This window comes from Euprymna scolopes, chromosome 46, assembly GCF_053919585.1.
Source record: "Euprymna scolopes isolate OS-2025 chromosome 46, ASM5391958v1, whole genome shotgun sequence".
NCBI lineage: Eukaryota > Metazoa > Mollusca > Cephalopoda > Sepiida > Sepiolidae > Euprymna > Euprymna scolopes.
In genome coordinates this window covers 117,571,012-117,584,701 of record NC_136527.1, presented here as the reverse complement: position 1 = coordinate 117,584,701, position 13,690 = coordinate 117,571,012, and the positions used below count along the sequence as shown (strand labels likewise).

Genomic DNA, 13,690 nt, shown 5'->3' with positions numbered 1-13,690 from the left:
GTTCAGGAAATATTTTCCATATGTAACGATGTGTTATTATATAGCGAGAGAGTAGTAATACCTAAAACATTGCAGAAGAGGATTTTGAGAGACTTCCACACAGGACATCCGGGGATAAATCGGATGAAGTCTCTAATAAGAAGCTACGTATACTGGTGTAACATGGACATCGACATAGCTACAACAATAAATAGATGTGAAGGATGCCAGTTAGCGGCAAAATCCCTACCTATAGTACACAAACCTTGGCCAAAAACCGACCACCCATGGTCGAGAATCCACATGGACTTCGCTGATCCAGTAGGAGAAAATTACTTAATTGTAGTAGATAGTTATAGAAAATGGCCTGAGGTAATGCGTTGCAGGAATCCAACAACGAACAACTCAATAGGATTCCTACACGAGTTATTTGCACGATTTGGTGTACCAGACACACTGGTCACTGACAATGGAACTCAATCCACATCCACAGACTTTAAGGAATTTTGTGACACGTTCCAAGTAAAGCATATCACTACTCCGCCGTATCATCCAAGATCGAACGGTCTCACGGAGAGGTTCGTGGACACATTAAAACGAGCATTGAAAAAATCCATTGGGATACCAACGGAAAAAGCTTTGCAACAATTTTTGCAAGTATATAGGATAACACCGCACCCTAATACCCCGTCAAACATATCACCAGCTGATTTAATGTTTGCCAGAAAGGTGAAATCAGCGTTTGATAAACTATTGCCAAGACAGGCAATTGTCCGAAACACTACACACATGATAAGAAAGAAATATAACTCGGGAGATCGAGTATATTTCAAGTGCTACAGGAATAACACTTCTTACTGGGAATGTGGAGTAGTGGATAAACGCATTGGTGATTGTATATACATGATTAAAGGTCCACAAAATATACATAAAAGGCACCTGAACCAAATAAAAAAACGCCACATTCAAGATGGTGATTATATAACAGCAGTCGAAGAGGAGGAAACCATGGACATCATATACGAATCCTTTAATTTGGAACCGCCTCAATATACACCTGAACCCCGAAGATCAGGTAGAAAAAGAAAGGTTAATGAACCATTAATGTTAAATCCCAAGAGAAAAAGATATTGAAATCTGTGCGACTTCAAATCTTGGGAGGAGAGTGTTGTGGTGGCATACATTCATTTGCATATGTTGATAGTAATTACACATAAGTAGGAAGACTCGGTTAGTCTGAGTGTGTTCACCAGAAGCCACCGAAGGCCGCCGAGAGCAGATATGTTTCTCCAGCAAAGACTCTCTTATTTGACACCATTATGTAAATATCCTGTAAATATACCTTTTCCTAATACACTTCTTATTTGATCTACCTTCGTTTGTTGAGTTGTCATTTGTATTGCTTTCTACGTTACTTGTTTCAACCTGCAAATTTAACAATTACGAAATTTGTTTTAAAGTTTGTCAGTAGATATGCAGGCATGGTGCTGTATTTTCGCCATGTATGGCTGAAGTGATTATTAATTATTATTAAAAACACAACTATTAACTATTATTATTAGTGATTATTTAGAATTTATTTTAAATTTAAAAACGCTGGGTCGATGAGATATTTCACTCTCTTATTAATGGATGATAATTCTAAAATCTAAGAGAGATAACTTGAAAAATAAAAATCAATGAAAAGCTTTTAATGATCTAAAGGTGATAACTTTAAAATTGTAATTATTTTAGTGATAAAATATTTATTTTTTGTGATGGTAATAGTTCTGATAATATAAAATGCATTAATATTTATAATATATATAAAAATAATGATAATAGTGGTGATGGAAATAAAACTAAGAACATAAGAATAGTAATAATAATAGTAAAAATACTAGCAAAACAAACAAAATAATAATACTTTTAATATTTTTAATAATAATATTCTGAATAATTATATCGACAATATAATAATATTTCCTTATGTGGGTATGAGTCTGTAATATTTCATCTATCGTCTATGCATATATCCTGATAATATTTCATCTTTTCGGCCTAAACATGTTGACATTGTCATTGACTTTTAATATTGCCAGAGATTCAAATCTACAAAGCGTGCAGAATTTGTCACCGGGTTTATATGTTTTATAAAGAGCCTCGTATTTTCCATTTTATGTTAAAAGCAATATTCATATCCTTGAGATGCCAAACATATTTTGTTAATGTTGTCTGAAGTAGATCCAAAGTATATAGCATTTTGTTTAATAGAGTTGTAATAGTTGCTTTCAGTTTCATTTAGAGTGGTATTATTATGCAAGATGTTTAGTTGTACTAAATTGTTTGATGGGTTAATGGGTGTTATTCATTAATTATGTGTTGGTGTTCGTCTGTGTCAAAGGATTAATATGGTTGCTATTAAAATTTACATTTGGGATTTTTGTTACTGTGCTGCTCTAAATTACACTTTTACTTTTACAATTGATCTGTAAAGGACATTTGTTTTTGTTTCTGCAGTTACAACTTGTCATAGTTTGTATATTTGTATTTTGTATTTTCTTAATTTTTTATTATTTGTCTGTTTAAATTTGGCATTATTGAATAAGATATTTTGATAGTGTTTTTGTCATATATTTTACTGTATTTATGGGGCTGTGAAGTTATTTTCTAATATTTTGAAAAATTCTCTGTGTATGTTTAATATTCTTAGAGTATGGAGGGTTAAACCATAGCATATCTCTTTTTTTTTTTTTTTTTTTATTACATTTTCACCCCAAACAAGGCAAATTGCCACTTTGGTGTAGGGGGCTACTATCAGGGGCAACAACTACTGGGGTACTATGTAGGGATTTGGGAAGCAAGGTGTCGGTTCACGTTACACTTGAACTTCTGCACGTCAGTACTGTTGGGGAAGCAGGGACCTGGAATGGAATTCCAGAGTCTTGCGGTTCTGGGGAAGAAACTATTGGAGTAAAAAGATCTTTTACATCTAGGGACCTCTACAGTGTGGGGGTGGGATCTAGTAGCCTGTCGGGTTTGTCGAGGGTGCTCGCGTCGTGGGGGCACAAGTGATTGCAGTTCATCAGAGCATTCACCACTAAAATACTTGTAGAACAGGCAGAGGGATGCAACATTTCGTCGATGGGACAGAGGCTTAAGCTTAGATGCCAGTTCAGGGCCTATCAGATTTGCGACTCTCTTTTGAACCTTGTCAAGGAGCGAGAGACTAGTAGCAGATGCACCAGCCCAGATGTGGCAGCAATACTCCATACATGGGCGAATGGTGGCCTTATAGAGGTACAGGATACTTTCGGGTGTTAGTAGTTTTCTAGCACGGTAGAGAGAGCCTACCTTTCTTGCAGCGGCCCTGGCAATGCCTTCAATGTAATTGTTCCAACTCATGTTTCCTGTGAACGTTAGGCCAAGGAGTTTGAAAGATGGACTCTCAGATAAAGAGTCGTTGGCCATTGCTATTGGTGGTAGAGAGGGTTTCTTGTAATTATTGAATGAAACCAGTTTAGTCTTGGCAGCATTGAATGCGACCAACCACTTTTGTCCCCATTCCACTACAGATTGGAGGTCTTCCTCTAGTGTTTCTGCCATTTCTTTAGAAATGTGTTCATTCGTCTTCCTGTCGTGTCTGCCATAGAGTGTAGTGTCATCAGCATATATACCCATCTCAGAGGCAATGTTGTCGGGGAGGTCATTTATGAATATCAGGAACAATAGAGGTCCAAGGATAGAACCCTGGGGCACTCCCGCATTTATATCATATTGTTTAGATGTGCGACCGTCGAGGACTACCTGGATTTTTCTCTTATCTAAGAAGGATTTAATTATGTTAAGTATTCTACCAGTGATACCGTAAGATCTAATCTTCCTGAGGAGACCCTCATGTCATACCCTGTCAAAAGCCTTAGATATATCTAGAGCTACCGCTCTGCCTTCCCCCGCTTTGTCCAGTGATTGGTATATACGTTCAGAGATCACGGTGAGGATGTCTGCTGTGGAACGGGCTTGTCTAAATCCATATTGTTTGTCAGTCAGTAGTTTAGCATCTGTAAGATGATGGACTAGAGCATGGTTAATTATGGTCTCAAATATTTTGGCAAAAAGTGGGAGGAGGCTAATGGGGCGATAATTTGATGGGTCTGTCCTTTCGCCAGAATTCTTGAATACTGGTACAACAGAAGCAGTTTTCCAACAGCCCGGAAAGCAAGCTTCATTAAGACATTTGTTGTAGAGTTTGGAGAGAACTGGAGCTACTTCGGCTGAGCACTTTTTTAATAGCACAGCTGGGATAAGATCGGGTCCACATGCTTTTGAGGTGTCAAGGTTTTTTATGATAGCATGCACCTGAGCAGGGGTGGTTTTCAGATCGTCTAGTGTGGCGTCTGTCCGCATAGGAAAGTCAGGTAGGGGGTGGTTGGAAGGGTCCAGTGTGGAGTTTGAGGCAAACCGACTGGCAAGCATGTTAGCCTTGTCGGTTGCTGAGGAGACAACCTCGTGATTGTTGGTTAGTGGGGGAATTGTTGATTGCCCATTATTTACTACACTGTTGTAGATTTTCCAGAAGTCTCGAGTTCCTAGTTTTTGTGCTTCGATGCGCTTTTTAGTGGTTTCCGTAAATTCTCTCTTAGCTGTCGCTATTTCTTTCTTAACGTTATTTCTAGCTTCTATATACTTCAGTCTGTTTGAACTGGACTTATGTCGGTTAAACCTACGGTATGCATGCTGCTTTTGAGTAATGGCAGTTGCACAAGTCGACGTAAACCATTGGGGAGAGTGGGGCTTACTATAAAATTTCCGCATGGGAACATGCGCTTCGATTGCAGTTTTGAACCAGTCAGTGGTCTCGTTTGCACACTGTTCAGCAGGGAGAGAGAAAATATTTTTCCATGGAGCATCTCTAATTAGTTCCCTGATGGCTTCCCAGTCAGCCTTATTATAATATCTCGTTGTTTTGAGCACTGGCTCTTCAGTTTTGGGACTAGAGTTTAGGGCGATTTCAACCATTATCACTGCATGATCAGCGTTCCCGAGTGGGCTGTGGGCCTTCGCAATGTCCTTTTTTACGTTATCTGACATAGTGTTCGGGTTTATTGGAATTAATGGTTTATGTATGTGGTTCAGTTTGGTTTCGTATTGTGGGCGGATATTTTGTAATTTTTTGTGGATTGACATGACCATATTATAGGTTATTATAATTATTGTAGTTTTGTATGTAATATTTTTCAAGACAACTTCTGAATTTTTGCCACTCCATTTTATTTTGGTATTTTATTTGTGTTTTATATCTGGAGTTTTTAAGGGCATAATTGTAGTATTTTGTGTTTTTATTAAATATAGATTTGTTAGAAGATAATTTGGATATTCTTAAAGAGATATTATGGACTATTTATTTTAATACTGACTTAAGGTGGTTTGATTCATTATGGACATATTGGTTGAGTTTGTGATAAGGTTCAAAAGTAGAGTTTGTAAGGTTTAATCAAAGAAATTAACTATTTTCTATTAGGGGCGATTTTTATAGTAAGTCCATCATTTTAAAAAAGTTTATGTAGGGATTTAATTGCTTTTTCGTAATTTTTATTTGTTGAGTTAGTAGTGTATAGTCTCTGTAAAGCCCCTCCCTTTTAATCGGAATTGTTTATGGAATATTTTATGAACTTCACCCAAGAGGAAAGGTCCAGTAGATTAGTGAACTAATCTGAGTCAGTCGAACCATTAAAATGTTGAGATGAATTTCTCGTCCAAAATTTGTTGTCAAAGGTTATTATAAACTTTCTAGCCAATAGTATTAGTTTGGTTTCGTCTGGAGTTATAGCTGTTATTTTCTCTGCCATTAAAAGGGACTTACTTAAAAGGATTGGTGATATAGATTGTTAATATGATTCTATGTCGAAAGAAAGAAATTTAACATTCCTTTTGTTGTGAATGTTAGAAAACCATTCAATGGCCTGGCTAGAAGATTGCCATAGTGTGTATTTTGTTATAGATTTAATTTTAGGGATAGTTCTATCGAGAATATTTTTAATTACTAAGTCTATATCTGATTTTGAGGGGGCAAATGAGTCTTATTAAAAGATTTATATATAAGTCGTCTTTGTGACCTTTTAAAGACAATCTTGGGGTACCTGGTACTGTTTTTTTTGTAAAGTTTAGATATTTCTGCTTCTTTTTTATTTTGTTGTTTTATAATTTATATTACATTATATATGAGATTTGTATATTATTAGATATGAGACTTAATTTAATAAAATGAATATGGTTTCTAAAACAATCGTACATTTTGTTGTTTTATAATTTATATTAAGTTATGAGATTTGTATATTATTATATATGAGACTTAATTTAATAAAATGAATATGGTTTCTGAAACAATCGTACATTTTGTTGTTTTATAATTTATATTAAGTTATGAGATTTGTATATTATTAGATATGAGACTTAATTTAATAAAATGAATATGGTTTCTGAAACAATCGTACATTTTGTTGTTTTATAATTTATATTAAGTTATATATGAGATTTGTATATTATTATATATGAGACTTAATTTAATAAAATGAATATGGTTTCTGAAACAATCGTACATTTTGTTGTTTTATAATTTATATTAAGTTATGAGATTTGTATATTATTAGATATGAGACTTAATTTAATAAAATGAATATGGTTTCTAAAACAATCGTACATTTTGTTGTTTTATAATTTATATTAAGTTATGAGATTTGTATATTATTATATATGAGACTTAATTTAATAAAATGAATATTGTTTCTGAAACAATCGTACATTTTGTTGTTTTATAATTTATATTAAGTTATATATGAGATTTGTATATTATTATATATGAGACTTAATTTAATAAAATGAATATGGTTTCTGAAACAATCGTACATTTTGTTGTTTTATAATTTATATTAAGTTATATATGAGATTTGTATATTATTATATATGAGACTTAATTTAATAAAATGAATATGGTTTCTGAAACAATCGTACATTTTGTTGTTTTATAATTTATATTAAGTTATATATGAGATTTGTATATTATTATATATGAGACTTAATTTAATAAAATGAATATGGTTTCTGAAACAATCGTACATTTTGTTGTTTTATAATTTATATTAAGTTATGAGATTTGTATATTATTATATATGAGACTTAATTTAATAAAATGAATATGGTTTCTGAAACAATCGTACATTTTGTTGTTTTATAATTTATATTAAGTTATGAGATTTGTATATTATTAGATATGAGACTTAATTTAATAAAATGAATATGGTTTCTGAAACAATCGTACATTTTGTTGTTTTGTAATTTATATTAAGTTATGAGATTTGTATATTATTAGATATGAGACTTAATTTAATAAAATGAATATGGTTTCTGAAACAATCGTACATTTTGTTGTTTTATAATTTATATTAAGTTATATATGAGATTTGTATATTATTAGATATGAGACTTAATTTAATAAAATGAATATGGTTTCTGAAACAATCGTACATTTTGTTGTTTTATAATTTATATTAAGTTATGAGATTTGTATATTATTATATATGAGACTTAATTTAATAAAATGAATATGGTTTCTGAAACAATCGTACATTTTGTTGTTTTATAATTTATATTAAGTTATGAGATTTGTATATTATTATATATGAGACTTAATTTAATAAAATGAATATGGTTTCTGAAACAATCGTACATTTTGTTGTTTTATAATTTATATTAAGTTATGAGATTTGTATATTATTATATATGAGACTTAATTTAATAAAATGAATATGGTTTCTGAAACAATCGTACACTCAATTCGATTTTGTTTGTTTTTCCTTTTGAAACTGATTCTTAATTTACAATTATCAATCTTTACACTTAATAGGATAAATATATTTATTGAGTTTATTATATATCTACATTACTATGTTATTTTAAAGTATTAATGCATTTAAATAAACGTTGCTCTTTAGACTCTAGGTCTAATTCCCTCTCTCTCTCTCTCTCTCTCTATATATATATATATATATATATATATATATATATATATATACATATATATTTAAAGGAGATTAGAACAATAGTCTAAAGAGCTGAGTGTATTTCAATGTAACAGTGAAATTACTAGTTTAATTAAAATATAGGAAAGAGAAAGTGCTCGTTGTAATTTAGATATATAATAAGCTCGATAGGTAAATATCCTAGAGCTAATTCAATATTAAGTAATGTGATTGATAATTTAAAATTTAAAAATCAAATTATAATTAAATTAAAAATCCGTTTCATAAGAAGGAACAACAACAAAATCAATTATCTTGATTTTGTTGTTGTTCCTTCTTATGAAACGGATTTTTAATTCAATTATAATTTGATTTTTAAATTTTAAATTATCAATCACATTACTTAATATATATATGTATATATATATAGTAATTTATAAAATATATATGTCGACTTTCGTATATTAAATTTATGTGAGTAAATGAAGTAGTTATATATGTATATATATATATATATATATATATATATATATATATATATATATATAGTCAATTTGACTATATATATATATATGTATATGTATATATATATATATAACTACTTCATTTACTCACATAAATTTTATATACGAAAGTCGCCATATATATTTTATAAATAACTATATATATATATATATATATATATATATATATATATATATTAAGTAATGTGATTGATAATTTAAAATTTAAAAATCAAATTATAATTAAATTAAAAATCTGTTTCATAAGAAGGAACAACAACAAAATCAATTATCTTATATATATAGTTATTTATAAAATATATATGGCGACTTTCGTATATAAAATTTATGTGAGTAAATGAAGTAGTTATATATATATATATATATATATATATATATATATATATATATATATATATATATATAACTATATATATATAGTCAATTTGTGTCATTTAAAACCGTAAAATATAGCGTTTCTGTTTTTTTGGTAACATTTTTTATATGGATTCTGTTGAACTCAGGATTATTGATAGAATTTCGAATGGAACCCATTTATTTACTTTACAGGGGTAGTATGCTCTTGCCCTGTCAGCTATGACTGGATCGAAGTCCTAAGTAATTTGTGGTTGTATCCTTTGGTCGCCCACACTGAGAATTAAGCATTCCACCTTTTACAATTGTTTGTTTCAAGTACTCTCACCACTGGGCCATGGGTTAGGGTTAGGTTCTAGCAGACAATTCTAATATGGATTTTGATAGCCTTAAACCTATTTTTATTTTTAGTTGTGAATATCACTATTTTTTACTAATTATTATTACTATATATATTTTAAATTTGTTACTGTATATATTATCTTTTTGTAATTAACGGTTTCATATCGTGTTAAATTCCATACCAGGTCTACTTTATAATGGATTGCCTCCAAGCATATGTACTGCTTCTTCGAGTTGTCTCACTCTCCATTTATCTTGTCTGTCTATAATTTTTACTTCATCTCATAATTGTAAGTCGTTTCCCTTTTCCCTCCAGCTACACCCGATGTATCTCTCCATGTATTATGGCTTTCTAATGTTCTTTCAATTTTTGTTGGGCGACATTCATTCATCTTTGTACAATTTTCCATATTTACATGGAATTTCATGTGCACAGTTCTTAGTTTTATTATAGAAGGGCTTGATACTTACAAGCTGTTTCTGGAGAGTTGAATCGCTTCTGAATGCTTTTATGATGTCATATAAATTTGATATTCTTTAAAGTTTTTTCTGACAAGCCGTTCATCTATGGTATAAAAACTGTGGTGAGTTTTGGAGTGGTGTCCTTTGGTGTTTGGTCCAGATTTCCTGAAGCTAATGTCATAGAGAGACAGATAGTTCTGGAACAGCATGTGAGCGCATGGGAAAATATCAGAATGAGCTTTATGATAGCTGGCACAAAACACAAATGGAAATCATAAAATATGCATGAACGGTGACAAAAAAGTGTGGTTGAAAAAACTGCTTATTTTGCAAAATTTCCTCAACTATTATGCAATACTTTTACATTTTATTTTGAATAATTTCCTCAACTATTATGCAATACTTTTACATTTTATTTTGAATAATTTCCTTAATTATTATGCAATACTTTTACATTTTATTTTGAATAATTTTCTCAACTATTAATCAATACTTTTACATTTTATTTTGAATAATTTCCTTAATTATCATGCAATACTTTTAAATTTTATTTTGAATAATTTTCTCAACTATTATGCAATAAATTTACATTTTATTTTGAATAATTTCCTTAATTATTATGCAATACCTTTACATTTTATTTTGAATAATTTCCTTAATTATTATGCGATACCTTTACATTTTATTTTGAATAATTTCCTTAATTATTATGCAATACCTTTACATTTTATTTTGAATAATTTCCTTAATTATTATGCAATACCTTTACATTTTATTTTGAATAATTTCCTTAATTATTATGCAATACCTTTACATTTTATTTGGAAAAATTTTCTCAACTATTATGCAATAATTTTACATTTTATTTTGAATAATTTCCTTAATTATTATGCAATACTTTTACATTTTATTTTGAATAATTTCCTTAATTATTATGTAATACTTTTACATTTTATTTTGAATAATTTCCTTAATTATCATGCAATACTTTTACATTTTATTTTGAATAATTTCCTTAATTATTATGCAATACGTTTACATTTTATTTTGAATAATTTCCTTAATTATTATGCAATACGTTTACATTTTATTTTGAATAATTTCCTTAATTATTATGCAATACTTTTACATTTTATTCTGAATAATTTCCCTAATTATTATGCAATACTTTTACATTTTATTTTGAATAATTTTCTCACCTATTATGCAATAATTTTACATTTTGAATAATTTCCTTAATTATTATGCAATACGTTTACATTTTATTTTGAATAATTTCATCAACTATTAAAAATACATAATGATTGTATTAATTGTAAATTATTTTTTTTTTGTTTCAAACCAAAGGTGCGTTTTTCCCTCAATTTGAACCTCATTTACATACGCACACTTCTCAGTGAAATAAAAAAAAATAATTGCATAAAACCGAAACATTTACTGTATAAAAATGTATCCAAATATAATTTGAAAAAACATTTAATTAACGAAAATTTTTAATAATTATTTTATTTCAATGATTGATTTTTAAAACATTTTTGAATTAAAGTAAAATTGGATTTTTTTTTTTCGAACATTTTAACGAAAATTCACCCTAAGAAAAAAACTATTTCGGGTTTGTATTACTGTACACATAGATTCGAAAAAGTTGTCAAAAAACAAATATATAACAAATAAATGTTATCAAAGGCAAGATAAGTTACTTTTCTACCAAACTGGATATAATTTTCGTGTTTTTATTCAATTTAACATGTTTATTCAGCTCGAAAAGCATATAGTGTTTACCGATATATTGGAAAATTCAAAATGGCGCCCGACTCTCTCTTTAACACGGTAAGTTCGGAAAAAAGGTGTAATAAATAATAAACTAGACAAAATACTGTCAGAAATTTGCTCAATATATGTTACCGTGACATAACTTGACATATATTCGATAGTTTTTAAATAGTATTTTGTCTAGTTTATTATTTATTACACCTTTTTCCGAACTTACCGTGTTAAAGAGACAGTCGGCCGCCATTTTGAATTCTCCAATATATCGGTAAACACTGTATGCTTTTCGAGTTGAATAAACATGTTAAATTGAATAAAAACACGAAAATTATATCCAGTTTGGTAGAAAAGTAACTTATCTTGCCTTTGATAACATTTATTTGTTATATATTTGTTTTTTGACAACTTTTTCGAATCTGTGTGTACAGTAATACGAACCCACTATTTCTTTACAGTGTCATTCAAAAAATGTTTTATTAAACATTTTTTTATGAAATCGGAGTTATCGGCTTTGGTGTAAACGAAAATAACGACTTTGGCTCCTGTCCTCCATAAGTGCCAAAAAAAAACCCAAAAAAACTTCAATAACATAAATTAATCTTAAGAAAACAAGTTTGATATGAAAATATAATTTAACAAATCATCGAATATATTTTAAAGAAAAAACAAATAACAATAAAATACTTACTGAGAAGAAAGAAACTTATAAGTTGTTCGTTTGTCGAAAATCAGTCATTGATGTGACGATGTTTTCAAAATGGCTCTGAGTGAACTAGTTCGCAGAAAATTAAAAAAGAGAAAATTTCAATAAGACATTTTTAGATTGATGCGATATTTTATGCGAATATTACGGGTAACATTATTATTTTTATTCATAATATTTTTATTATTTTAAAGGAAAACAAACAAAAAATAACAAAATTCTTATTTTTGAAGTTGATTTTAATCGGAATGTCAGATTGGCGTTTTTGTGGCCAAATGTTGCGCATTTGGCTTTTTTTTTAAAAAGCAGTTTGTCGTTAAAAATTGGATTTGACTTTATTCAGTTGGCTAAAATTTTGTCTTTTTCTTCTTATTTTAAATATTTATTTGACAGTTAATTATTAAATGAAAAGGTGTTTGTCGCTTGACTGTAAAAACTTGGCTTTATAATAAATAATTTAGCTTTATTATATTTTTTAGTTTTTTGTTTGTTTGTTTTTGTTTTACGGCATATCAACCCTTTTCAGGTTATTTAATGCCGAATCCAGTGATTTTGAGAACAATTTTTTTAATAGAGTATGCTTGTTTTTTTGGAAGTCAGTTTCTATTCCACCCATAGTTGGAACCCTAACAGGTACTACCACTCCGGATCAGAGTGGACCTGGGAGCAATAGCAATTAAAGGGTGGCTCCAGTGGCTCCACACTCTCCAAACCCCGCAAGCTAATGCCTCACCATTGGATATAGTATAAGGTCATATCGAGGACCATATTTTTAGTTTTAAAATAGAAAAAAATCTATTTTACAAATGCTCACATGGCTAAAGTTACTATAGTTATCTTCTAATTTTTTTTTTCGATGGAAGCTCTTGATATTCTTTTATTTGGGTGATTTCCGTAACAAATTTTGTAATGTCTTAAACGATAAAGGGAGATAACCTCTGGTGTCACAGGAGTTACGGCCCCTGGTTACACCCGGGGATGATCAGACTGTATATTTACCAAACATGATTTCGGATGTTCGTTTTTCTCTCTCTCCTTAATCGCTATCCATCTCCCGACCTCACGACAGTAATAATCGATATTTAGCAAGTATCGATTACTTACTACACCGATCATCAGATTGGCGATGAGGACAGAGTTACCTACTAAAAAAAAAAAAATAAATAAATAAAAAAAACACACACAAAAAAAACGATGTCACACGTGTTGCAAGACCCCAGTATCAGAATTTTTGTAGGAATTTTTGACACCCCTAACACGAAGTGCGAATACAATATAAAAATCTCGTAATTTCTCTGTTAAAAGTGGGTTATTTATTTTCTTTATAGATTATACTTCCAAAATAAACTATTACAGTTGTTTTAAAAGTAATAGAAATATTTTTTTTTTAAAACAGTAATGAATTTTCCGAACTCAATATTTTTCAATTTTTTAAATTTAAAAATATATCAAAATTTTTCTATTGATTCTTTTTTTACGATATTTTCAGGGTCAATGTGAAATTTTATGTTCTTTCCAATAAATCGAATATAATATTTTAGACAAACGTTTTTTTTTAA

General features: G+C 29.6%; 1 long non-coding RNA gene across 2 annotated transcripts in view; it reads right to left on the bottom strand.

The window, feature by feature from the left end:
- Positions 1-12,290, bottom strand: part of LOC145270685 (uncharacterized) — a 32,211-nt gene extending 19,921 nt beyond the window's left edge. Inside the window, exons 1-2 of one of the 2 annotated variants that reach the window (XR_013865513.1) lie at positions 12,117-12,290; positions 9,668-9,907 (exon numbers count right to left, since the gene is read on the bottom strand). This is a non-coding gene — a long non-coding RNA (uncharacterized LOC145270685). The remainder of the gene's footprint in view (positions 1-9,667; positions 9,908-12,116) is intronic. The other variant, XR_013865514.1, reaches the window with a different exon arrangement.
- Positions 12,291-13,690: the final 1,400 nt, after the last annotated feature.